General features: G+C 39.2%; 1 protein-coding gene across 15 annotated transcripts in view; it reads left to right on the plus strand.

Annotated features, from left to right (window-relative positions):
* Positions 1-1,416: 1,416 nt before the first annotated feature.
* INPP4A (inositol polyphosphate-4-phosphatase type I A) overlaps positions 1,417-26,648 on the plus strand; it is a 103,225-nt gene continuing 77,993 nt past the window's right edge. For 3 of the 15 annotated variants that reach the window (XM_061459709.1, XM_061459712.1, XM_061459711.1), the window contains exon 1: positions 14,619-15,083. The gene's annotated coding sequence lies outside the window, so the exon portion shown is untranslated. Of the gene's footprint in view, positions 1,799-14,618; positions 15,084-26,648 lie in introns of those variants that run through there. The other 12 variants (XM_061459718.1, XM_061459713.1, XM_061459716.1 and 9 more) reach the window with 7 other exon arrangements.

Genomic DNA, 26,648 nt, shown 5'->3' on the forward strand with positions numbered 1-26,648 from the left:
TGTGTTCTTTCCAATGCAATGTGAATATTATGGGTTATTTATTTATTTAGACCTGTTGGCTGCTTTCCTCTTTGAACTTGATATAGTAATGACAGAGTTGCTTAAGATAAAGTTCTGGGAACCTGCATTTATCATTTTTTGGCTAAGGGCACAGAGAAAGCCAATAAATGAGACATCTGTAGGTAGTTTTCTGCTCAGAAATAGGTATTTGTATACACATCTGTGGGTGAGAAACATTTACAAATATGCAAACTTGCCTGTGTATGTAATACACATATATATATATACAAACTCCTAAATTTGGTTTTATGGCTGTATAGGTCATGTATCCAAGTAAGTAGGGACAACAAACAAACTTTGTAGGTAACAGAAGACAGGATGAAGAGATTTAGGATTTTATGGTTTGGTGGGTTGGTTTTATTTCCTTTTTTAAGAAAGAATTTCAAGTTCTGGTTTTCAGTGGGAGCGCAAATAGGTTGAAGTGTGTGAATGGGCTTTAGGATGATAAGTACACAGAGAATGAAGACTACACAAAACCCATCCTTGTCTTTGCTTACGATACCTGCCAAGTCTCCAGCTTAGGGAGCCTCTGTTCTTGGCTCTTCTTGGTGTCATTAAAAACTGCTAAAGCCAAACAGTAAATTGGTCAGAACAGACCTTTTAGGACCTGGATATTTTCCTGTCTTTATGGCCTGCTTTGTCTCTCCCTCTGACATCAGTGAGTGTGGGATCAAACCTTTAATTCTGTGAAAATTTTAGAGACTGGAGATTAAAAAAACATCTGTAACTTTTTGCAGCAGAAGAAAATGTAAGTATTGCTGGAAGGAAGGATACTGTTATTTAAAACAGCCTCATAATTTTGTCTAGGTAGCAATTGTTACATTTGGGGCAAGTTCATTAGCTGACTTCCTACTGTGGTTATTGTTTGTGGTTACAGGCAATTAAACCTGAAAGTCTTATGATCAACACTCCCTGTAGTTTTAGGTAGCAGATGTCATAAGTTGCATAGGAAAAGGCTACCTTCTTGTTAGGTCACAGTCCTGTAACCTTCCATTTCTGCCTTTAAAATCATGCAGTCTAAGGAAAATATACAGTGAACACCTGACCACTGGAGTTGCATTTAGACCTCTATAGCTATTAATGATGAGAAGTCATAGTACTTGTTTATACCTGTTTTGCTGTTTGTCTTAAGTACAGTGTTTTGTTCCATAATTTGCATTTTACCTGAATTTCTCACCTGAATGATTTTACTGTGTAATAACTGCTCCTGAAAAGGTAGAACTTCAAAGTGACCCAGGCTGAAGAGAAGGGAAATAATTTGTAATTAATCATGTGAACAGACAGAATACAAGTTCATAATCATAAAAAAATGTATATTGTGTGTATTTCTCTGTTACAATGTGTATAAATAAAAATCTTCTAGTGGACCACTGAAAGTAATTTTTAATTGACTTGTTCTTCCCTCTTGGAATGTAAATCCGAAGAAGTTTGAAATAGGAGAAGCAAACATGAGGAAAGGTAACAATGTAAACAGTTAGGATTAGTTAAGTTCATTAGGGAACTGTTGGAAACCAGCTGAAACAGGATGTGCTTGTTTGCGTCAGCATTACTGTTTTTGTAAGGGCTGTTCATTGCACTGTTATTTGTCTAGGCTTCAACCCAGTTGTCCGCACTCTGAGGGTTGCGAGCCTGCTGTTGGAAGTAAGGTGGCAGTGAAAGACTGACACTGTTTTCTGCAAGTTTTACTGGTGAAACCAGCACCAATCTGTTTTGAACCAACTTGCTTGGGCCTCTATAGGTAGGCGCATTAGAAAGTCAGTAAAGAGATGGGAAATTACATGACATGTTAGTGGCATGAGTGCTTTCTGCTGAAGGGTTATGGGGATAGCAGGTGCAATCCAGAGGCAAGTTGATGTCTAAAGCACTGACAGATTTCAAATGGGACTGGGGATTGCTATCCGAAGGCAGTAGCTGCAGTCACAGGAACTTGGGGTCTCTGCGAAGTTAAATATTTCATGCTTTTGTTTTCTGTCACTAGAATATTTAAAGTGGTTTTGCTGAAGCATGAAACAAGGAAGCAGTTGCTAAGAATTTCTTAAGTAGTCTACATTTTACAGTAGAGGTTCTTCAGCTTTGATGTCACTTCTGTTTATATCTGTCAAAAACCTCACAAATGTGTATCACAGACCTGCTAAGTTTTGCTAATCTCTCTTTTGATGCACCTTGTGTACTCAACGATTCTCTGGTCTTTTTCTTTTTTACTCACTGCTAAATGGAATATTTTAGCCATACACAAAGTGAAGAAATTCAGTTTTGTACAGTTATTGATTAGTGCATCCTAGCTGTTTTCTAAAGGGGACAAATTTGCACAAGACACTTGAGACACTCGGGATTGATAACACATATTGGATTTCACCAATTTTGTGCTCAGAGGCACAAAACTCTCACTTCAGGAAGCTGCTACATATTTAAAACAGCATGAAGTTGAGCATTGATGCTTTTCTTGTGCTGTGTCTTACTGACATCAGTGAAATTATATGCAGAGTAAGGAGTTATCTGACTGGAGAAAGTGTTTTGAAAAAGTTCTGTTAAAGAAATTGCCCATAACTATAAGGAAAACCAGTGAGCATTTTTAAAAAACAAATTGAAAGGAATTACTAGAGGGAGAAGGAGAGGTGGCTTTGCTTGTGGATATATGGCTATAGAGTCAGAGGTCAGGACTAATTGAATAAAGAGCACCCTGGAATGTAGCAATGCACAGGAGTTGCCTGTGTCTTTTTAGGGGAAAGTCTCACACTGATGGTGCTCCCCTGAGAGAAAAGCACTGTCCTTATGGAGGGAACCAGCTCAGTTTTTCCATGATTGTGAAGAAAAAGCAAAAGTTCATTGCCAAGAGGCGAAAGAAACATTACTAGAACTTACGACGTACAGAAAATTTAGAGTGGTGTCCAGTATAGACTGTCTAATGTTAAAAGTCAGCACAGTACTTGCTCTGATTTTTATTACAGTATCGAAGAATTGTTAGCATAGGAAATTTATTTAATGTAACCATTTGAGAAACCCAAAGAATGGCTGATACGTCTGTGGAACTATTAATGGGCAAAACTTCTGTTTTATTTATGTAGATACCATCTTGGTAACTCTGATCCCAGTGTTAGCAGTGGATTAGAGGAAATGAGCAACTTTCATAAATTTTCATAAGGAAATCCTTGATGGATCTATCTTCTGACTTACTTCTTTGCATGTGTTACTGTTATAGTTGCCATGTAACAGTCTCTTGCAAGGATGGTCTGATATGTCAGAAAGTATTCTTCCTTCGTGGCTTCAGCAGCCCTTGATCTTCAAGCAATCCAGCCTGTCAAATATGTATTTCGGCTGATTTTGTCTATTTGGGTCAGTGACTTGAGGACCAGGCTCCTCACCCTGTTACTGATGTTTAACAGGCCAGCCATATAGTAGTAGCAATCTTACGCAGGCAGCTCACTGCGAATGTAGGGTTATTTATCTGAGCAGTTCATAGTGGAGTGAGGTTAAGCAAAGTGATTTTGCATTGTGTTTGCTGGGGTTCAGGTGATGTGTTATAGCTTGTTCAACTTGAGCACTTTGATCCTCAGCTTTTATCTTTATAACCATAAATGTAGAATATCTGATTGTGACAGGCATATCTTCTGAGCCAAAAAGTGGTGTTTCTGTCTTTTATATCAGTGCTTTACATGTGTCTTAAGATTTTCTTGTGCTATTTTGATTCCAACTAATATTTCTTTAAAAAAACACAACAAAAAACAACCAACATATATTTCTTGAAGAAATATGTTTCTTGAAGAAATGTATTAAAAGATTTCTTGTAAATACAAGAGTCGCTTCTGTGGCTCAAATTCTATAGTGCTTAAAAGAATGCCAGGAGAAATCCATTCCTGCCTTTACTTTTAAAAAGTACTCCTGCCTAAAGACATATTTTTCAAGTAGGTAATTAGCTCTGAATGATTTTGTGGCAGCTCCATTTTAATAATTTGAAGACTGACAAAACAGGCTTGGCAAAACAGAGCAAAATGGCTAAAAATCTAGCTGATTGATTTTGTGTTTTTATCCGCAAAGAAAGGAAGGTGCTCCATTGTGGCGCATGTGTGCCTGAGTAGGACATTACCTTTAATTAGCCCCAACCATACAGGTCTCACTGTTTAGCACCCGTATGTCGGACTTTGTGCTGCAAAAATAGGTTATAATTTATTTGTTCAAACTGGCAACAAAATAAAAACTTTACAAGAGATCCAGCTCTTTGGATGTTTCACTGTGTAATCGCTGTCTAAAGTCAGACATACCAGTTTAATTACTTACATGAAAAATGGTTTTGTCTTTTTTTTTCTTTTCCCTTTTTTTGCCTTTTCTTATTTAGGGTTGTTAGCTCTCAGGCTTGAGAGGGGGGAGAAAAAGGAGTAAGGCTAATTTCCTGAATTGTTTCATTTTTATGCTTGCAGATGACAGTAGGAGCACTCTGGACTTGATAGCAGTTAAGAGATTAGTTTAGAGACATCCTGCTCTGCACCAGCTGCTCTCAGTGCTCTCCAGATTGGATGCTAAAGATGCTATCTAGTGGCTCATGTCTAGCTGGGATTAATTTTAGGCTATTTTGAAAAACTAGGGCTGGTCTTCTTTGGGACACAAATTGGGGTATGTTGAGTGTTATGTGAGCTAAAGACAGTTTTTCATTCTGACTGGTGCTTTATTTTCCACAGTGTTGCATCCAAAACAGATTTGTTTTGTACTTTAGCTGTTACTGCCTTTCATGTTTAGAAACTGAGGCTGGAAAGGCTGAGACTGGAATAGCGTAATACTGTGTGTTCTCTCTCTCTCTTTTTCTCTTTCCCCTTTCCCCCATATCCCGTCACTGATCTTTGTACTGTGAAACAGATGAAGAGTAGAAGATTTCTGACGGAAAAAGGAGGGTGAGCAGTCCCCAAAATTTCCAAGATGTAAATAAGCTGTCCTGATAGTTATCCCTTCCTCCTGTATTTGTCATTCGTCTTCTCAAGAACTATCTGTACAAGGTAGCTTCTAACAGTACAACAAACAGTGTGTAGACGTGAAATAAGAAGACAGTAAAGTCAACTGCTTCAGGAAGGTGTGCTATAAATTTCAGGGTGTTGCTTACAGAGTATCATAAGAGGCTTGAATTTGCAGTACCATTTCTCCTTTTTCTGTGGATGTGTAGCTTCTGCAGTATTAGAGGCCAAACCTGCCGTGGTACTTTTCCAGGCTTACTGGTTGTGCTGTAAAATATTCTCTGGAGACTCTGCACAGCAGTTACTGATATTTTTCTTCTCGTTGGCTTTTCTGTCAGTGCCACAGAATCTGAAAAATGGTGCTAGAGCCAGTTGGCAATGTGATATTTGGAAAAAGCTGTAGTGACTATAAAGGAATATTTCTATCATGAGCCAAAAGTCCGGGAGTTTAAGGGATGAGTGGCCCAAAACAGCTCAACATATATCATGAGTTTTGTGTAACTGAGCTACAGCATACTTAGGACCATGGAGGATTTATATAGCTCTGTATTGCAGCTTCAGTAACTAAGCCTTTGAGGGTTGCTTAATGGCAGGCCAGGGGGTTCTGATCTGTGGTCTCTGAACAGTGAAATCTTGAATGGTATTGCTTTCCCTTTACTAATTATTATTGCCTTTACTGCATGTAAGAGGCTAAGCAGACCCTAAATACGTCATGTTAAGTAGCACTTGCTTTAATGGAAAAATTTTTTTCATGATGGTAAATGGTTAGCCCACTGAACAAGGAAGGTTTGATTCAGGGCATGACTTTTGAAGCCTCTGATAATAGAGTTGTATGGTTTAATGTCTCATTTGGGTTCCTGCCAGTCAGACTCAAACTTTCAGGGAGTAATAGGTTCATGTTGGAAAATGCCATTGTTCAAGATATGATTAGGACTTTTTTCCAGACTGAAACCTGCAGAGGTAGGTCTGCATGGCTCTTCAGACCCCTCTTGTCTGTGGAAAAGGTCTTACTGCTATGACTGAGCACAGTTAAGTACAGCAAAGTCTTAACAGCCTTAAAACTCTTCTGCCTAAATTCAAAATGGGAAACAGAGCTGAGAAGTTTTGGGTTTTTCTCCATAGACTCGACAAACATTGTTTTTCTTAGGGAAGAAAAAAACACTTTCATAAAGCTTTCCTGATCTCTTCCCGAGTCATTTTGTCTCTTCTCTCTCCCTTTACTGTCACAGCTTCCCCAGGCGTCTTGCTTTCAGGTGTTTGCTTCTGAGCAGCCTGTCAGTCAGGCAGCTCACGCTTGCAGTTTAGAGTTGCCTGAGCCTCTGATGAATCACTCCTCTTCTGAATCCACCTCCTTAGATCTTTCTCCATCACATAGTTAATGATGCTGTTTGATTTGCCCTGCCACACTTTCCTCTAAGACTACTTGCTGTGCAGTTTTGCCACTGATTCTCCATTTCCTGTTCTCTAAACCAGTTTGCCCATTAAGAAGATACCACAGCACCATTAACTTCTCTCCTTTCAAGACCATGCACTAGAAACTGCTCACAGGTTGGTATATTAACTGAAACTCGTATCCTCTGGATGGGAGCATCGATCTCTTCCTTGCTGAGAGTCTTGATTCCCCAGCCCTGACATTTCCTGTTTCTGTCTGTCATCTTCTGAAAGCATCTCATACCTCACATCCAAATTCTTCCCATCTGTGTTCTATTTTGAGCTCTGCTTTTACTGGATAGTCTCTCTAACTTCGGCACTTAAGCCACTGCAACATTTATGTATAACTTCTGTGGCTTTTTTGATTTGTTGGTAGGCCTGGTTGGGGCATATTAGCACCAGCAGACTTCATCCCCTCTGCAGTTTTAGAGAAAAGTGATTGTCTTCAGAGACTGACACCTAAGTTAGCCCCTTCGCTCCTACTTAGCTTAGTTGCTCTGAATCACATTCCTACCTGTTTTGTTTCTGAGAAAGTAGAGAATTCAGTGCATTTTCTGACTCTCCTGGACGTTCTTGTTAATGTCATCTCATCAGCCTCCACAGTGAATATAAGGAATATGCATGGATGGTAGTAATTTTCAACCTATTAAAAAGCTCACAGCCGTTACAGAATTTTAAGGCACGACTTTTTAATTCATGTTCTTAAATACTCGTTTATTCCTATTTAGCTACATCTGTAGGAGGAATCAATAGATTTGTTTCTTTAATACAATTTTTGAAGCTCCCACTTTTCCGTTTCTTTTTTTCCCTTAATGGGAGATTTTTCAATGAAAAATTTAACTCTCTGTGTTTCCTCTTTTTAGTACCTAGATTATAGGGTTCTAGCACATAGTGATATGGAACATTGGAGTACTAAAGCTAAAAAGGCTTCTCTTAAAAACAAATCAAAAGAACATAAATAAGATACCAAAAATATGTTTCTTTCCCGTGTGGAAAGATTTTTAAGTGGGTTAAAAAATGATTGTTTCCTTCTCACTCTCTTACATAAGCTATAATTGCTACCAATTTCATGCAAAGTTTGTTACTATTTGTAAAACGACTCGGGCAGGTCTCAGTGATGTTTTTTGAACCTGCAATCAGTTATTTTTTGGGAGGAAGAAGTGTGGGGGGAAGGAGCAGGTAGCAAAATGAACACCACTTTTGTACAAAAAGGACTTGTACTGATTAGCTGCTATCTAAATTACAGTCTATAAAAATAAACTTTAAATGAAGCTGACAAAGATTCAGGTCCTTTTGAAAGAGTGTTTGGCCAGTATTTCTGTGGTTTCAGCCTATTATATGGACTCTTTAAAAAGGCAGGCTATTTAGAAACACTGCCTAACAGGTGCTGCTTGCATCTTACCCCTTTTTAGACCCACTGTAAAAAGAAAGACACCCATACTTTTGAACCTGCTTTAATGTGAGGATAGTTTTTACTTGCCTTCCTTTAATTTTAATGTGTCCATTTCCTTTTCCATCATAATTACGGCTGTTACACTAAATTACAGCCTGTGTATTTTAAGAGTCTTTCCATAGTTATGGGTGTGGATCATGTAGTTTCCATACCCTTACTTGTGATTTCCTCATTGAACTATTGTGCAGCTTCTCAAGCAAAATGGATGGTTCTGAAGCTATGACTATTTGTATTTGAGAGAGGATTTCTTACTGGGATTGTGTTGAAGAACTGACACAAGATAAAGGCTCTGTCTTCTTTCTCTTTGCTCAGCTTGGTATCTCCATTCAATCTTGATAAGATCAACAAAGATGAATATACTGTATTCTATTTCAGAAGCCTTTTCATGGTTATTAAAATAGTTTTTCTCAAGAGAAATTAAGAGAGATTTAATGCTATTTTGGACAATAGAAATCAATAAATTATTTTTATACTACCTGTATTTATGGCTCTTGATGACTTATGCTTGTATTGGTGATTTTGTATTTATAGACAGCTCTTTTCTGCATGTCTTCTCTAACTCTAAAATGTTTTCATGAGTGTTTAAAGTCCTCAGCTTGCAAAAGTGAATGCATTTTGGAGTGCACCTTTCTAGGAATGTGACTATCATATATTAAATAGTTCTTTACACAGCTCTACTTTGATTAGAATCAACCTCACAAGATTTGCATGGGGGTTAAATGGATATCTTCCTTCCAAAACTAAGCATTTTCCAAAATTACATAATAATGCCTTGAAAGGTATTATTTAGTGGACTAATCAGAGCTCAAGATTCAGTTCCTAAGACTCTTTGGGTAATGCCAGGCAAGTAATAAATAAAATCATTACAGCTAAGTGATATGGGCCCTAGAAACCTGCGCTTCTGAGCCTCAGCCTCTGCTTCATTATTCCATTTGAAAAATCCACGACAAATTACAACCCCCCAGTACCACGCGGCCCCAGAAAAGCCCAAACTGATGAGCCAGGGGCAAGGGAAACCATACCTTCCTGTTTTGGGTTAAAAACTGTGAGGTGATCTGGAGAATAGGCAATGAGGATGACATGGCCTATTGATTCCCAGATTTCCAGGTGAATGCTTTTTCTCTGTCCTGTCTCAGGTGTAAAACGCATGCAAATAGACCTGTGCTTTACACTAAACTCATCTCCATGTCAAGGAAACCTTAGGTCTGTGGCCCAGACGAGGCTGGGAAGGACAGCTGTAGCTCCCAGTGGTGTAGGGTGGCGCAGGACCTGTGGTCTGTGACCACTGCAAGTCTCTTCAGGCAAGTGCTGGAGTAGCCATCGATTCCATGCAGCTGAAGTATATCATAGACAGTTATAAGAAGGTGGAAGTAGGGGAGGGCAGGGTAATACAAAAATCTGTGGTTTGCTACCTTTATAATATAAAAGGGTATTGCCAGTAATCTTACCAGTTTAGACTGGTGGAACTGAACTATAAATGAGGTTGTATATGGACCTGTGCACATCACTTTTCTGCATAGCTGGAATTGTTTGGTGGCTTATATGGCGCTCTTCAACAACTGAATGAATGCATGCCATACATTTGATGGGAAAATGAGAGAGTGAAGGCTTTGTAGAATGACAGGGTATAGATACCAAAGCATTACCTTTAAGTAGCACAGGTACCAATGTTTTCCATTTAATCATAATTCCCTAATACTAATCGTACTTCCTTAATACAGACACACAAATGTTATTAGAGAAAGTTGATGGGATTCTAATAAATGTATTAAACCTGATAAATAAATGATGCAATATCTTCAATTATTACCTACCCAGTCTAACTCCCTTCAAATTCAAGGACTCAGTCTTTTCCTAAAACACTATATGATGTAAACATCTGTCATCTGTGATGCCCCTTTAGTCCCCAGGACATCCCAAGCAATGAGACCTTTTTACCAGTGCAAATAATCTAGAAATATATACAGCAATACATCAGTGCATGCTTCTGAATTACACAGAAACAAATGAAACTGATTAAAAATATCCAAGGCACCCACTAACAGCTCTGATATGCTGTCTGATCTTCCAGTGGATAAATGGAAAAAGACATAACTGGTGGAATTCTTATTTTTTTATTTTATTTTTTGCCTTCTCTTACTATCTGTGTAATTTTTCTGGTTTGTAGTTGACTGTGCTTAGAATAAAACATACAGCCTTTAACATTTAGGGTTTTTTTGAAAACACATTAAAAACCACTGAGGTGCTACTTTTTGTGAGGTTTTTTCTATGGCCTAATTTTAGAAAAAAGCCCAAATGATCTCAAGTCAATTAAGTTCTGAATGTCAAAATTTAGATTAATCATGACAGAAACATTTCCATTATCAACACTTTTAATAAGTGTTTTCCACTTCAGGCTCCCAATGGTCTGAAATCTGATACACAATCCAACATGTACGTTACCTTAATCTTTGAATGGTCCTGTTGATATTTGGTAGAGTTAATCTGGGAAATAATTTACAGTGCACCAGTAATGAAAGTTGGATTCACATGTAGTGGCTTAAAATCTGTGAGCTTGCAGATGATTTATTTTTTTTTTAATTGTATTGTTACATAATTTATTTAGAAAGAAGAAATAAAGAATTTTGAGATAGAAAGAAGAAAAATAATTTAACCATGAGCTTTTTTTTTTTTAATTAGATTTTTTTTCTTCATGCAGATAAGGAAAATAAATTTTATAAGAAACATTGCAGAACAGTCATAAAGATTGTCCACCATTACATTCAGTTTTACTGGTTTTTGATTTAGTTTACCCAATGCAGCAGATGGTACCGAGAAAACAATAACTCTTTGCATTGACTTTCTCCAGCGTTGACAGTTGTTCTTTCTGAGGCATTTAACAAACATACCAGTCATAGGTCACAAAGACCAGCATGAGTTCTGCAAGTCCTGCATTGTGAAGGCAACAGGAAAAGCTTCACTCAGAAAATGTTCAGAGTGTATTGAATGAGCAAAATGAGTGGATCTAGACATATTCCCACCAGAGTATAGCATTTTGTTAGAGAATGCAAGGGTCCATAATGTTTAAGTCATGCAGTAACATGCCTCAAAATGAGTTTACACCTAGGTTTGGGTCTCTCTTTTGTTAGGATTCACAGCTCAGTGTTCAATTGAAATTGTTGTAGGAGTAAAGAAAATGGGGCACGCTGGTTTGAACAAAGAGGTAGTTGTGCATTGTAGAGAAAAATAGTTTGGAATCAGAAATTTGTGTCTATAGTGACAGAACAGATGTTAATATTCTTGGAAGCCTGGAGAGACTACGTGTTTTCTGACATCCTTTCTCTGTTATCCTGTGTGATCTCTATAACGTGTTTTAGATTTGAGGTTACAGATATTTCTGCACTTGCACTATAGTTTTTTAGAAAAAAAGCAGAGCTCTGAATACAAGGGGAATAAGATTGAGCATAGGGTAATTGCAAATGATGCATCACTTGATTATCAGGTTTAACGTATCATTAGGGTCTCACTGACCTTTCTGTCAACACAAAACATGGGCAGATGTTAGCATTAAAGAGAAAGAGAACAGAAGTGGATAGATAAGAGCAGGCCAGCTGCCGAAAGACCAGCTGACACTACACTGACATCAAGTGCAATCTGGGGGGTCCTCATCCAGGCAAACCTTTGCATGCAGCAAATGTATTGGTGTCTGTACACACAGGAGCCACAGCAGTGCCTGTAAACTAGTCTGTCATCTGGTCAGTACGTCTTAGTTGCGATGAGATATATTTTTCTTGTTTTGCCCGATTTCTCTGATCTTAGTCTCTCAGTGTCTCTTGTTTCATTTGCTGAGAACAGACCATAAAGGGGAAATGGCCATTTAGATCATCTTGTGTATTTTCACTGGGTGTGCAGAAGTACTTCCCTCTGAAATGTGTGCATGCAGTATGTTACAGGCAGCTTGTCACTTTGTAGTCTCTTCCTAGTGCAGAATATGTGCCTTTGGATTGTTACAAGACATAAAAAAATACATTATTACTTGGGTCATAGCTATAGCAGTAACTTGAGGAGGTGATTTCGGTGATGTACTTGTGTGGTGTGGAGGAAATGGTTTCCCACAGCCTCGTATGGGTGGCTTTGCTAAGTGCCTTTGTAGAGATGGGTGCAAGATGCTACTGAGATTTTGGTGTCTTCCCAGCAGCAAACAGGGCTTTTGTCATAGCGTATCAAAATACCCACAAAGGGTAATTAGCTGGAAGAAATGAACATACTACTACAACACACCTGAAGGGAAGTCTGACGATCTAGTGAGCAAGACACTGAAATCTAGTGTCTGCATTTGGTTTTGAGGTGAACATGTGGAACAATCTTAGCCAAGTCTGTTAGCTGTGCTTTGTAAGATGATGCAAAAAATGTTTTTCTTCTCAACTTTTTGCTTATATGTCTTTTCGAAATATGTGCTCCTTCTGCATGTGTGGCTGCTCACTGGTGAGAACCTCTGGAAAGTACTGTAATGCCAATAACCATGATAAAAGAGTGTGAACCTCTTCAGAAAGTGAGCTTTGCTTTTTTGCCTTGAAAATGTGTGTCACTGCACCTCAGAAATTATTATCTCTGAACTTACACATTTCCACAGGACTTTGAAAAACAAGGCTATAAAACATTAGGATTGAGCAGAGTATGGGGCTGATGGGAAGATAACTGGAATGCTAGGAGCGTGAGGGGGGAAGGAGTAGGGGAGGTATTGCTGTGGATACTGGCAATCATCCTCAATTTTCTTCTGTTACTCCACTGCATTGGGATCCAGCTCCACCCTGAAAGAAACTGCCTTTTTTATTTTCTTACTTTTATTCCCCCCTCCACCCTCTTGGGAGAGTGCAGCTAAGAAGAAAATAGGCTCAAGAACAGAAGCAGAGGTTGGTGTTCTCAGTTAAGGGCAATCCGACTGCAGCCTGAACTTTTGTGAGAAAGCAGGGTAATATGGAATCTGACAAACTAGAAGAGGCAATTTCTACCAATGTTGGCATATGATGACTTTAAAAACAAATTTCCAGAGACAAGGAGATGATGATAAGGAACAGGATTCATTAGCCTAACATGTTCTGGGGTACCATTTTGAATAGGTACTGTAGAAAAGCCTTTGCTTGCTTTTTTGTAAAAGAGAAAAAGGAAAAAAACCTATTATCTCTAGCCCTAAAGAATGTATAATAGCCTATACTGCAAGACCACAGCCCTGATGTTAGTTTGCCAGCTTAAAATCTCAGGGGTCTTGGTTTGCTTTTTTGTTGTTGCTGCTGGTTTTTGGATTTGGTTTTTTGTTTGGTTGTTTGTTGTTTCTTTGCTTTCTTTTTTTTTTTTTTTTTCCAGGCATGCTGTGGATTTCAGCATTCTTTTGCCAATTCAACTACTTAAGACATGAGAATAAAGCACTGAAAACTTGACAGTAGCAAAGATTCACTGTCATTAGTAAACTTCAGGAAAGGATGGAATTCAGCAGATTTTCCAAGTGATAGAATACTCATGGTTTTAAGGGAAAGAGTTCAGTGTATCTTCATAGATATATTTGTCTCCCTTGTTGATGTTATTTCCAAGACCATACTTCTAGGATTGTTTTGCTCAGCTTGATTCCTTCTCGTTTCTTGATCCCTGCCAAGTCAATATTCTTGGCTGCTTTGGGATACATGGAATAAACATTCACCATCAATAGTATGAAGTTCATTCAGCAGTTTTAATAACAACCAGATACAGTACTGAACAGTGCTGTGCACGTACTTGGATTGGATGGGTTTCATTTGATTGGGCTTTGCAAAAGAAGGGGTTCTTTAAAAAGACAAAAACTACAGAATCATGAAAGTAATGCTTTGATATTAGCTTTCCCATGAGAAATCTCAAGACAAATCTGTTTATCTGGGTGATAGCCAGCTGGACATGTGCTAAATATGAGGAAAGATGTTCTGCTGTAAATGCTTTGACATAAACCAAGTGCCTTTTCCCAAAACTATTTGGAATGTTTATATGAATGGCTGTCAAGCAGGTTTGTGCATTTTAATGGCATTGTTCCTTGGGCCAGAAACTTACTCATCCCACCAGAATTTGTTTCCATGTGGCTGACCTGGTGGATCAGTAGTACAGGGCTTCATCTGCTTCTTGAAAGCTGGATTTGCTCAACACTGCAACTGCTTAGTATAATGTGCTTTTCAGAAATAAAGTGTAGTCAATAGAGCACTGTGTATCAATACTGTCTAGCATTAAGTGCCTAACTTCAGCTTCATGATGCCTATTCTCAGTTGTGTTTTGTGGGGAGTCTGGCAGGCCTGGGAAGTTAATAGGTGATCAGGTAGCTTCTTTGACTGTGGCAATCATCGACTGCTAGCAGGGAGACTGCCAGAATTTAACCCTAAACCCAAATGTGCTGCTCCTGTCTGTAATGCAGCTATGCTCTTTTCCTAGAGGCATTTTGCCCTGCTAAACTGGTGTCAGGCACACAGAAGTTATGCTCATGTGCATCCCATACTCCTTCCTCCAGTTCTTTTATCTCACTGCATTTGAGATGGATTTGTCCTCTCCAGAGTACCTGATGAAGTCAGAGACACTTTGCTATTAACTTGTCATGAATAAGTGGATATTGCCCTAACAGTACTTTAGGTTTAGCATCTTTCCTGGGGTGTTTGAGTGCTTCCCCTAGTCTTGATGAGAGGTGTGAGCCCACAGATATCTTGTAGTAGCACATCACCTGGCATGTCACACGGTGTTGTCCTGGCTTGCAGAGCAAGCTTTTGCATTCAAAAAATACAGAGTGAAAAAAAGAAACAGAATTGGTGTCTTGGGAAAACAAACAAACAAACACGATTATGCAGAGGATGAAATCAAATCTGCTGCTGAAAGAAGAAGCTGGGGCAGTCTGCATGCATACAGAGGCACACGGGTGGTGAGCACATGCATGTGTGTTTGTGCGACAGCGAGCGTGAACGAGCGAGAGGAAGCCCTGAAACTTAAACTCCTCCCGCAGCTCTGCATCTGCTCTGAGTCACTGGTATGACTCACACTGACAGTGTTCACGTTAGCTAGCGTTCAGATGGAGCAGCTCTGGCAGCAGAAGAAGCAGGTTATATTATTGATTGCCTGCTGCAGTAGACACTTGCGCCAAGATCTTTTTTTACAAGCACAGATGAAACAGAGGAGGCTCTACTGAGCACCGTTATTATTATTATTGTTTTCTTAAGGTAAGAATGCCTGTTATTTACTAGAGAAAGATATGAAAGGGAATTTAGAGCTAGTGAAGGCTGAGTCTCTCTGCTGCTGCTTATTCTCGGAGGACGCTGATCTTTGGAGCTGCATTACTGTAAAGCTTTGTCTCAACTGTTTGCAGCACCATATGGAGAATCATATGGCTAAATGGGCAGTGCACATACTAGGAAACAAAGTAAATATATTCTCATTCATTGATGTTATGTAAGGCATGGCAGCCATGTTAAGGGCATAAGACCTCTCTTGAAGAAACAGTACTACTAGATGGTAGGGCAAGGAAAACAACTGGTTTTTAAGCAGCTCTCTGTTCTTTGGGGAGCACTGCAGTTCTCTAGTTCTTGCTTAAAACTAAATATGCTAACTTCTGATTTTCTGTGTTACTAGAATAAAAAACGGTGGCATTAGAAAGAGCAGAATAATTGTTTACATTTAGAATCATAGGGGTTTACCTTGAGCATTCAGTCTGGGACTATATGCATGCTGTGATCTGTGCAGCACCTGAACATAAACAGTTTCTTCAATACTTTAAATGATGCTTCCAGATATTGGGCTGATTTTCATTTTGTGCCACTAAAAGCCCATATATATATATATATATATATGCCCTGTTCTTACATTTAGTTATGTGAAAAAAGTCAACATATTCTAACCTAGTGTTGACATATGCAGAATGGGTAAAACACTTTTTCTGTAGTGCCTTTAATGCTGTTTTATTCACTCTGGTGCCGTAATTTTAATGTAGCCTAGACTGGTGTCTCTTATTATCCTCAAAAAAAATTCCATTGAGTCTTGAGACTTTGCTGTGCTCCTCACAAGAGATTTCTACGTTAGGGATTGTGGTCTTGAACTGCGGTAATTAATTATCTTAATATCTCTTTTCTTTCCTCCCCCCCAGTTTATTTTGGATTTGCAAGGCAGTGTCCTTTTAAAGTGCATCTTACAGTGAGGCTGGCAGCCGCTCTTAGTAACAAGGGAGCCTGGTCTCTTCCGTGTATTGTTTTCAGAATGAGAGAGTAAGGATGTTTTCAAAAACTGTTCATGTACTAGCTTACTTTCAGGTACTTGACACTACCACTCATTTCCTTGTAGAATTTACATTAAAATGACCACTGTCAAAGAAACAGGGTGCTGTAGTAAGGTCATTGAAAAATCACAGCGTACTTTGGGTGGTTCTTCTATTTGCCAGTCTATAGCATTCACTGATACACAGTGTTTTCATTCCTACTAATTAAATAGATTTGGTGTTACTTCTGCCTTTTAAAAATGCTAGGTTTCTTAATAAAATGAAAAGTAAGATTTGTTAGTGCATTTTTTTTACACTTCTTTTGGCATGCAACTTAGAAAACCATAATGTGAGAGAAGCTTGTAGAACAACGTCACTCATGGACGACCGTCTCCCTGAGTGACTATAATTTTAATTTATGTTCCTGATATAAAATATTTCACATGTTACAGCATTATAAATGCAAGCTAATTTAAATAATGTTAAGGTTGGTTTTAAGATCACTCACTAGCAAAGTTCTGGTACATGGCAGTCTTTCTTTCCCCTCCCAAATCCAAACAAGTCCAAATAAAACAGTCTTAATTTTTCCACTGATTTGTACCTTAATTATTGTTTTCTAAGACTGTGTGTCAGAATTTTGTTTGCCTTCACGTTTGCCTTTTAAGTATGTATGCATTTAGAGTACGAATTCTGTATTATGTCAAACCAGAATGAATATTGTAATAAAACTCAATTATCTTCAATTGAGTTTACATAATTTCCTTATGAATGTGTTGTGGGCACAGTTATTAACAGTTAATATTTCGAAAAGAACTTTCAAGATGATGCTTAATATCTAAAGAACACGATGACAGCCCCCGAGTCGGCACAGCCCTGAAGACAGCCACTCCACCCTACTTGTCCATACTCTTTGTGCAAGTGCTGACCACCAAAGAGAACTCCCTCTGATCTATCTAATTCTTGTGCTGCCTACTGTGTTCCTCTGTCTGTGGATGGAATGCACTGAGTGAAAAAGAGAGTCAGCTCAACAAAGAACAAAAAGCCCAGTCTCGCAAGGTAGCTAGACAGTTTGCTGGAAAGCTGCTGGGAAGAGCTAAAGAAGTCTTGGCAGTGTTTGTTGTGATGCTGTCTTGATAATTACAAGATATATACGTTTTGGATATATTATCAAGTTACAACTAAAATGTAAATATCCAGGGTAGGAAAGATTTGTGCAGGGAAGTGATCATAACTTTATGTTAAGTGCAAAGAAAGCAGCTGAGTTTGATCCTTCTATGCAGGGGTTTTGTATAATAGGACTTGCCAAAGTCTGCCCTCTAGGCACCTTGAAGGTTAGTTTATTCCTTTAAGTTGCTTTTGAATCAGGCTGTAAAGGCAACAAATGGCAGAAGCTGCTGGAACCATTTCAGTTGTACTTTTGGCAGAATTTGAAGTGTGAGAGTTCATGATCTCCTTGGCCTTTCTTTTGTGTAGTGAAGTTTTGTTATCTCCAGTGAACCCAAGCAGAAGATCCCAGCTCACTGTTCTCCCCTTCTGTTCCTAGCCTACAGGACATCACTGGTGCTTGCATAGCTGTTTTTCTCATCTCTGCATTACTCCAGAGCTATGTTTTGTTATCTCTGCCCTCACTGAAGCTTTTGTGGACTTTCTGATGAAATTTAAGTCCCTTTTTTCAATTCTCACTTCAGCTGCTCTACTGTGACCTGTTTAATGACTCTCTCCGCTTGGTAGCTTTTCCACCTAAGCAAGCTTTAAATGGAACAAGGCCACAAAGCTCATGTAGTTACCTGTTGCTCCTGTGCTGCTTGTGTCGCAAACGAGACATGGGGTGTTCACCTGTCCTTTTTATTTGTTTCTTCCTACATAAAATCCACTGCTTCCTTTGTGGCCATGCCTTAGCTGTGTTATTCTAAGCCCTTCATCTGCTTTCCTGGCACTTGGGAAACAGTGCTGCTAGATTATCTCTGATCTCTTACATATTCTGCTTCCTCAGTCCTTAAAGTTTCGAAATGGGCAGCGGCATAATCCTTGGGTATGCTGTTCTACCTCTCCCTGCCGTGACAGGGGGAAATGACTCTGCAGGAAGCACAGCTTTTGCTGTGGGTAACAAGTGGAGAAATGAGGGGCAAAGAGAAATCAAAGCATTTCTCCACAATTCTTGAAGCTCTGAGACCTTCAGTAGCAGGAAGCACTTACTCTTGTTTTAAACAAAAGCCTCCTTAGCAATGATTTATAGCTAGCCTTGCCAAATGGCTGGTGAAGAACTTAAGGGAAATCCATTCTTCTTTTGTTACTGAAACGTGAATGATCTTTAATATGGGTAATTTTTTTATTATGTTACAGTTTTACCTGATGATCAGCCCAAACTGGAGCACTGCTATATCAAATGCTGAGTTTTACACAGAGCAGAAGATGGTCCATACACTGAATAATGATCTTTTTTTCTCCCACAAAAAATGGTTGCCCTACTTTCTATGCTAATTTGCTTTTTTACCTTAGACTTTCTGAAAGAGGAATCAAATCTAAATTTGAAAAGGAGGGAGGAAAAAAGTTGGAGTTGTTGGGGTGGTTTTACAGGTTTTTGTTTCTCTTTTTTGCATGTTATAAATAAGCCCTGGAAACTGGAGTTATATTGGACTAAAGTCCTTGCATATGAGCAATATGAATAGCACTGTTTGCAATACTGAGCCATCTTGGTTGTTGGGAGTTTTGTATCTTTTTCTTTGCGTAATTTTTAGAAATGACAATATTTGCATCAGTTGTTTGGGGGGTCTCATATATGTGTATGTATCTATAGAGCATCTGCTTTGTCCTTTTCCTTGTTCTATGAATAAGTCTTCTTCTTTGGATTAGATTTGTTGCCTTGTTTTAAAGAGGATGGGGAAAGAATGTTAAATCTTTGTTTATAGTGTGTCCTAAGAAACTCTTCACTTAATGCTGGAGCAGTTCAAACAGGGAGACACAGAGAGGTGGTGAACACATCCTGTTTGCCCTGCCCAGACTGCTAGAGTTGGGCATTGCATAAGGCTTTATATCACACAGAAAAAGTCAGCGTCTCAATTTTTGTCTGTTGAAACTTTTGTGTGTTCTTGACCATGTGCTAGTTTAAATAGAGAGTGAAGACTGCAGCCTGTACTGTGAATATAGCAGTGATGGTCCTTTCATATGCCTTCAGGGTCTGAATTTCCACTTGACTAGTCCTTCATGACTGTAGTCCCCCTGCCCTGCTCAGGAGTTGGAGCCAGTTTGAGGATGAGTATAGTCCATTTCGCTCTGGTTAAATGGGATTACGGCCTGGATTACGATGGCACGTTATTTCTGTGCTGAATTCTCCTTGTTTTTTGTAGGGATGCAGAAATCTGGGATTAGCTCCATTTCTGTTTCAGTTGATGCTTCATCTTTTAAAGCAGCAGAATACCTCTGACTGCTGTGTGGGCTTAAATCAGTGATAGTAAATTGGTATGTTTGATGTCTCACATGACTGTAAATTGATCTTCTGTATTCAGGTGAAACACAGTTTAAAAGGAGTGGGTTCATATTTAGACTTACATTTTAGATAAGTGCTTGCTAATGCCAGATAGTAAAGTTGCTACAGGCAGAGGTGAGTGACAGAGCATGTCCATTTTTGCAGTTATTTGGGCAGCAGATCTGATTTTAAAAAAGCAAATGGCAATACTGAAATATTCTAGGTTGCACTAAAAAGCCGGTAGCTTCATCAGGTTTCCTATGTGTGATAAGTAAGTGTATTTAAGCCCCAGATTCTTGAAATACAAGCTGCTATAAAAGATTTCTTCTCACTCATTTCAGAAATAGACACCAATGGTCTGACTTTAAAGCAAAAGATTTATTTTTTCCCTGACATTGATGTTATTTCTGTTGAGCAACTGGGAGGGCTTCTCCAGAGGACATATGGACCGACATAGTAAAATGTTGATTCTTTTAACACACGTAGAAAGACATGAAAAAAGATAGTATCATGCTGACAGTGTCTTTTGTTTCCAGAAAGCTTCCAAGAAGAGCTCTTTTGAGCTCTGTGCGTGTATGGAGGATTTGTATGAAAAGGGTTATGTCCTGAGTATTGCTATCACTAAATATTGTGGTTGTGAATGCATGACATAAAAATGCATGCAGCTGAGCTGGTTAGAATGAGGACTTTATGTTATAAACTCTCTCTGAAATGTCAGTGCCTAGGAAAAGTTCATTAAATTATTCTCTGTTCTTGAGATAAGTGGATGACTTTCAAATTGTATTTTAGTAAACAGGAGGTAGTGAGTAATAGGAAGAATGTGACCTTTGTGGTTTTGCCTACATAAGAAAGGTAGCTCATTATTGTCCCCATGGCTTTGTAGACTCATTGGTGAGAACATGATATTAAAAGCGCCTCTACAGGAAAATGATTTTACACAGAAAAGTTGCATGGAAAAGTGACTACTCTATTGCCAGTACATATGCAGTGAGACAGACTTGTAAACCAGACCAGAAATGAACTTTGGAAAGAAAGAACAACGAGGAATTAGAGCAGATTCTTCTTGACTGCTCTCCTATGAAGCCCACAGTTCAACTGGGGAATGTAAGGGAACTGTGACAAGTTTGATCTCATATTTATGAATTTCAGGGAAATTGCTTGTGATGAGAGTGCTTATGTTTGCAGATTGGCCATTTTTAGAACTTATAACATAGTGCGAGTAAGTGTCATCTAATTTCCTTTTTCCCAAGACTAGGTATTGCTTGTTACTGGGCAGAAGCAAATTAAATGAAGTTTTAGTCCTAAATTTTTGTTTAAGTGATATGATGTTTTACAGAGGATCCTATGAAAGATCCTTCAGGGCTTTGCCACGTTTAGTGCATACTCACAGCAGTTTGTACAATCAGTTTATCTATAGCACTTTCACTAATATACATGGTGAATGAAAGTAGACCACTTAAGGGTGTGGGCAATGTCACAAATTAAAGTAAAAAATGGGAGTTGGGTGAAACTGTGTTTAATCCATGCTCCAAGGATCCAGACCTGTGGTCTCTGGAGTGAAACCATCACTGCCATTGCTAGAGGCTCTCAAGAGAGTTACTTTGCAGAGCTCCACGAAGCCATGGCTGGAGGGGTCAGAGTGAAATACAGTCAGAATTGTCTCCCATGCCAGGACCTTAATATGTCACATTTACTGTTATATAGTGAAATTACATCCTTTATTGTTGCCCACCTTTTACCAGCATCTTTTGCAATTAAATGAACATGAGTATTATTGCCCTTTTAACTGATACAGTCTGTGAGAGACTGAATCAGTTATCTGAGGGTTCCTCCGTAGTGAAACAACTAATGAATTATAGAATCACAGAATGATTTGGGTTAGAAGGGACCTAACCCATGGGCAGGGACACCTTCCCCTATATAAGGTTGCTCAGAGCTCTGTCCAGCCTGGCACTGAACACTGCCAGGGGTGGAGTAGCCAGAGCTTCTGTGGGCAACCTGTGCCAGTGTCTCAACACCCTCACAGTGAAATATTTCTTCCTAATATCTAATCTAAATCTATCCTCTTTCAATTTAAAGCCATTTCCCCTTGTCCTATCACTACATGACCTTGTAATATGCCCCCAGCAGTCAGGTCCTGTGGACCTGAGTGGGCAGAGTGCGCCATGGGGCAGGCTGGATTGTGAAGGGCAGAGATACCTGCTGGTGAGAGGCTGAGGCAGAAACAGTCCTCCTGGCTCCTGCCATCTAGCACCTTTCTCCTCTCCTTAAGCCATGAAAGTTCCGTTTCTGCCAGCTGCTTTGTGCCACAGAGAGGGAGGTGAAGATGCTGGCAGATTGCATGGAGCAATAGGCATTTTTCTTTTTCCCCTTGAAGAATTGCTGTCTCACAGGATCCTTTTGAAGCTGCCATGTCATTTCAATGCATGGAGTTTGCAGAAAGGACTCAGCACCTTCAGGATACAGAAAGCGGTAAGAGGGGGGACCTAGTTGGGCACGTGGAAGAATAAACTTGCATTTGCACAGGCAGCACTTGTAAGAAGCAGCTGCTTTTGTGCTTGGACATGGCTGGAGGCTTCCAGCGCGTTATGTGTGAACTGAGGAACAGAGGAGCTTGGCTTCAACACCCATAGTGGCTGAATTTTGACTACCTTGAAAAGGCTTTGCTTTTTTTTTTGTGAGATGCAAGTATTTCCTAATAGCTCAGGAAGAACTGAATGTTCTTTTCTGTGCTCATTAATGGGATTTATATTTCAGCTATGTAAACATTTCCACAGCCTTTAATTTAATGGAAAATCATAAAATGTCACAAGGGCCACTGGTAAGATTTTTTGAGGGCTAGAAACCATTTGGTACATGTAACAATTGCCTCTTTGAAAAGTGGGGGTGTCTTTAAATACCAATTTAACATAAAATTTAGCAGAAAGACAAATGGAGAGTAGAACACTTACCAGTGAAGATCTGCTTAGCTGATGTTATATTTGTGATAAGTGGCAGACAAGAACTCTAGTAATTGGTCTCAATTTGTGTGAAGATTTGATACCCCTCCCTGTCATGAGTAAGACGTCCAGGATAAATGGGAAGAGTTGTTCCTCTCTAGCACAGTGCTTATTTGTCACTAGCAACATTCCCAAACATCTAAAAGGCTTTTAAGAGAAGGGAGGTGGCAAATAGGCATTTGGAAGGGCTGTAGTAGCTGCTGGAGAGTGTAATATTTTGCAGCATTTATTTTTTGAAAGTGTGACATCTTTCCCAATTTCCCTACAGCTTTCCCAACTTCCCAACAACTTGCACTTTTTTTCCCCTCATTCCTCTGTGATTCATATTTCTGAATATGAAAAATAAGAACGCAATGTCTTCAAAGTAAGCATGTGATATTTATATGCGAAAATGAGTAATGCAGCCTAGATTTAGCCATGTTGTGTTGCACATTTCGTGGCTGGAGTGCACAATGCTCTGATTTACATCATCTATCAAGTTGTATTTGGGGTTCATAAAATATGTCACCTTGGATGGGGCTTTGAGCAACTTGGTCTAGTGGAAAGTGTCCCTGCCCATTGCAGGGGAGCTGGAACTAGTTGAGTTTTAAGGTCCCTTCCAACCCAAACCATTCTGTGATTCTATGGTTCTATGATAAAATAAGGATGTACTGCCCATCTTAATGTTGATGACATCTCAGGGATTTGCATAAAATAGAACACACTCAGAAAATTATTATTTGGTTACACTGCATGAAAATAATTTCTACCCATTACTACTTGAATGTTTAGTTTTACAATGGGATATTATTTAGCCTGAAAGCGTAGCCTCCAATGATAAAAATGAGACAGGCATGTGGGCATTTGACAGCTAAGAAAAATGTGTCTTTCTGTGACACTAATGTAATAAATGAAAGAAGGAAGTAAGAATTTTAGGTACTGGACACCATTCATTTACTGTCCACAGTATGAAGAAACTGTTCAAGTTGATTCTGGGTGGTCTTCATACACTTCAATCTCTTCTATGTAAGCATGTAGTAAATGGTTGGATTGACCATGTTTGTAATAGCAAACCAGGTCTTCTCTTTCATATTTAAAACAGAATGTGAAATCCACTTGTGCAAACCAGTTTGACCTAAAGACTGTCTTTTGAAATCTCTTTTTCCTTGCTTCCCATTTTGCAGGAGAGCGCTCTAGCTAGACTGACTTGTGGAGGTGTATATGTGACAATATTGAGGAACAGACCAAATCTCAGGGCATGCTTGTATGTTCTGGCTTTATGTTTGCTCAACCTGAGGAGGTACTGGTGTGTATTTCTTTTCATGAAAATTAGGTGCAGAGCAGGGTAAATTGTGTCAGGAACACAGCCTAGCATTAGGAATGCTAAAGCACTCCTTCAAACAGTGATATAAACACAGTCAGATATGTGGTTTTTTTTTTTTCCCAACCAGGAGCTGAAAATAGCGGAAACTTTAATGTTGTGAAAGTACAGGTTGCATGCATAATGGAAGCAAATCTGAAGTAATTCTGGGGAAGTCAGATCAAGACAAGTTAAGTTTCCTCTTTTTCTGTAAGGCATATTTTGATATAATGGTGGTAGCATCTTGTGTAATTTAGTACTTCAGAAAGAGTTGCCACATTGGTCACGACAGTAATTTGCTCAGATTGAAGAGAATTTATGTTCTTTAAAATCCTGAAGACTGGTATTTCAAAATGGGGAATATGAGGGAAGACTTTAGGAAATCATATGTAGTTTGTAAAAGAGTTTAAAGAATGCTGTGGTTTATTTGCCACAAGGCAAAGGAGAAGATAAGACGAATTACAGTAGGGGACACAGTATATTCTACCTTTTGTCAGCTTGAGGCTTGTAGCAGGGGTCATAACTATCTTGACCTACAAAAAGAATGTGCTGTCTGGGTTTGTAGGCTGATTATTGGAAACTTGAGCCTTTAAAATACGTTTACAGGAAATGTCTTCTGATCTACGTTAGGTCTGACAAACTGCCTTGTATGAGCATTAGTTTGCAGATCTGCTGTTGTCATGTGGTTCATCCTCAGCTGCTTGCCCACTGCAGAGGTTCATGCTCCTCAAATCTGTGAGCATAAAAAACAAGTATAGTCCTTCCCCAGCTTGATTCTGTCAGAGGTTTAAAATGTGCTTTTTGCAAACTGTTCTGGTTTTCTTTTTCCCCCCTGTCCAAGTATTCCAGGATTTGTTGTTGTTAGGGCTTTTTTGTTTGCTTGGTTTTTAAAGAAGTTTAAAACTGCAAAACCCTGCAGTTTTGTTGACAGATAGGAGGAGGGGGGAAAGTGAGAGCAAGCAATGGGAGGTAGTAGCTTAGATTGACTCCACTCCTATGGGAATAGCATGTCTGTTGAACTATGCCTGGATAAAAGCTATCAAAGTTAGTCACTGGCAAAAGTAGCTCTGTTTTTCTTTCTTTAACTAATGGACAAAATCACACCTGGTGTCATGGGATCTGGGTACCTTTCAGAGATGTTGACACCACATTTAATTGCAAAGGAAAATGGTTAGTTACTTGTTCCTCCCTGAAGTTATTTAGCTGCTGTCCAGTCAGTGAGTAAGAAAGAGGGAGGAAGGTACGGCAGAGGAGAAAGTGAGGGATTTTCAATAGGAGCATGTACACACCCTGTCATTCTGGTGTTTGTTTTGTATCATACTTTAAGGTTTCTCCACAGGGACTAGTGTCACGTGCTCCACTTCCTGCAGCGTGCAGGAATAACGGTGTGACAGTTTTGATTGAGAGCTGGTGTTCTCAGTTTGTGTAGTCACTCTGGTTGCAAGTAAAGTGATTGGGGAGAAAAAAAAATGTCACTATGTATCATTTCCTTATAGTGATACATCTGAATTGCTTTTAAAATCTGGCAGCACAAGCACTAAGGCTTAATCTGCCATCATCAGTTAACTGCAAAACAATTTTTCTAGGCTTTAATTAAGCAAAAATATGCTGCAGTCTTTGAAGAATCTTTTTTTTCTATCATCAATATTTCTTAATGCAGAAGGCCAGAGGCAGAACATGCCAGGAAGCTGGTGCTTTAGTGTGGTCTGCAGTAGTGCATTACCACGCTCTGCTGTGGTCTTACTGCTGTTACAGGGCAATGTAATTAAAAACCTGTACAGTGTAGGGTGAAAAAGAGAGGCTTGAGTTGGTGCCCAGTTAGAATCTTTCATATGCAGGTGACATTGGACTCTCTGGGCTTGCTACCTGGGCATAGAATCATAGAATGGTGTGGGTTGGAAGGGACCTTCAAAGACCATCTAGTCAAAACCCCCCTGCCATGGGCAGGGGCACCTTTCACAAGACCAGGCTGCTCAAAGTCCCATCCAGCTTGGCCTTGGATGTACTACTAGTATTCAGTTCAGTTGTCATGGCTAGAGCTACCACATTAGTGGTTCTTAATCAGGTACCAAAGGACCACAGAATTGGAGTGCAATTAAAAATGTGATCGTGTAAAAGAGAACTTCTGGGCAGACTCTTGAAATGTATCACTTGAAATGTAGCTGAAGAACCAAAGTTGCTTTTAGAATGGGGTGCAGAGCAGGAGGGCGCCTGCAGGAGGTCAGAACTTGCTGGGAGATCAGTAGGTAGGATTTGGCTTCTCTGCAGAAGTAGCAGTATTTTTCTAAAAATCTCACTGATTGATTTTAAAATACATCACCCTAGAATGTGTGATTTCCACTGTTGATCTGCAAAACAGGTGTGACTTTCTGATGGTAGTGAGCAAGGTATGACTATAACTTGTCAGCAGAGAAACTTGATGTAGTTACTAGGTTGCAATGTCTCTATTTTACAGATGTGTGAGCTAAGCTGCAGACATGAAATGGGTTTGCCTGTGGCCGCAGAACTAGTCATCTTTATAATAGTATTGTAAATAGGAGTTTTAGATTCCGTTATCATGTCTGCTGTTTTCATTTCTTAATTTTAAGTGAAATGAATAATAACTGACCAGGTTTAAGTATTTATATTAAAAGCACTGAAGGTGGATGGTGGTACAGTATATTACAAGATTATAATGTAGCAGGTCCATTGTATCAGCCCTTGATGTGGCGACTGGCTGACTGTGACTTGCTT

Source organism: Pezoporus flaviventris, unplaced genomic scaffold, assembly GCF_033815535.1.
Source record: "Pezoporus flaviventris isolate CSIRO_AGI_PZ_B2104156 unplaced genomic scaffold, CSIRO_AGI_Pfla_v1 ptg000030l, whole genome shotgun sequence".
In the NCBI taxonomy this organism is placed as follows: Eukaryota; Metazoa; Chordata; class Aves; order Psittaciformes; family Psittacidae; genus Pezoporus; species Pezoporus flaviventris.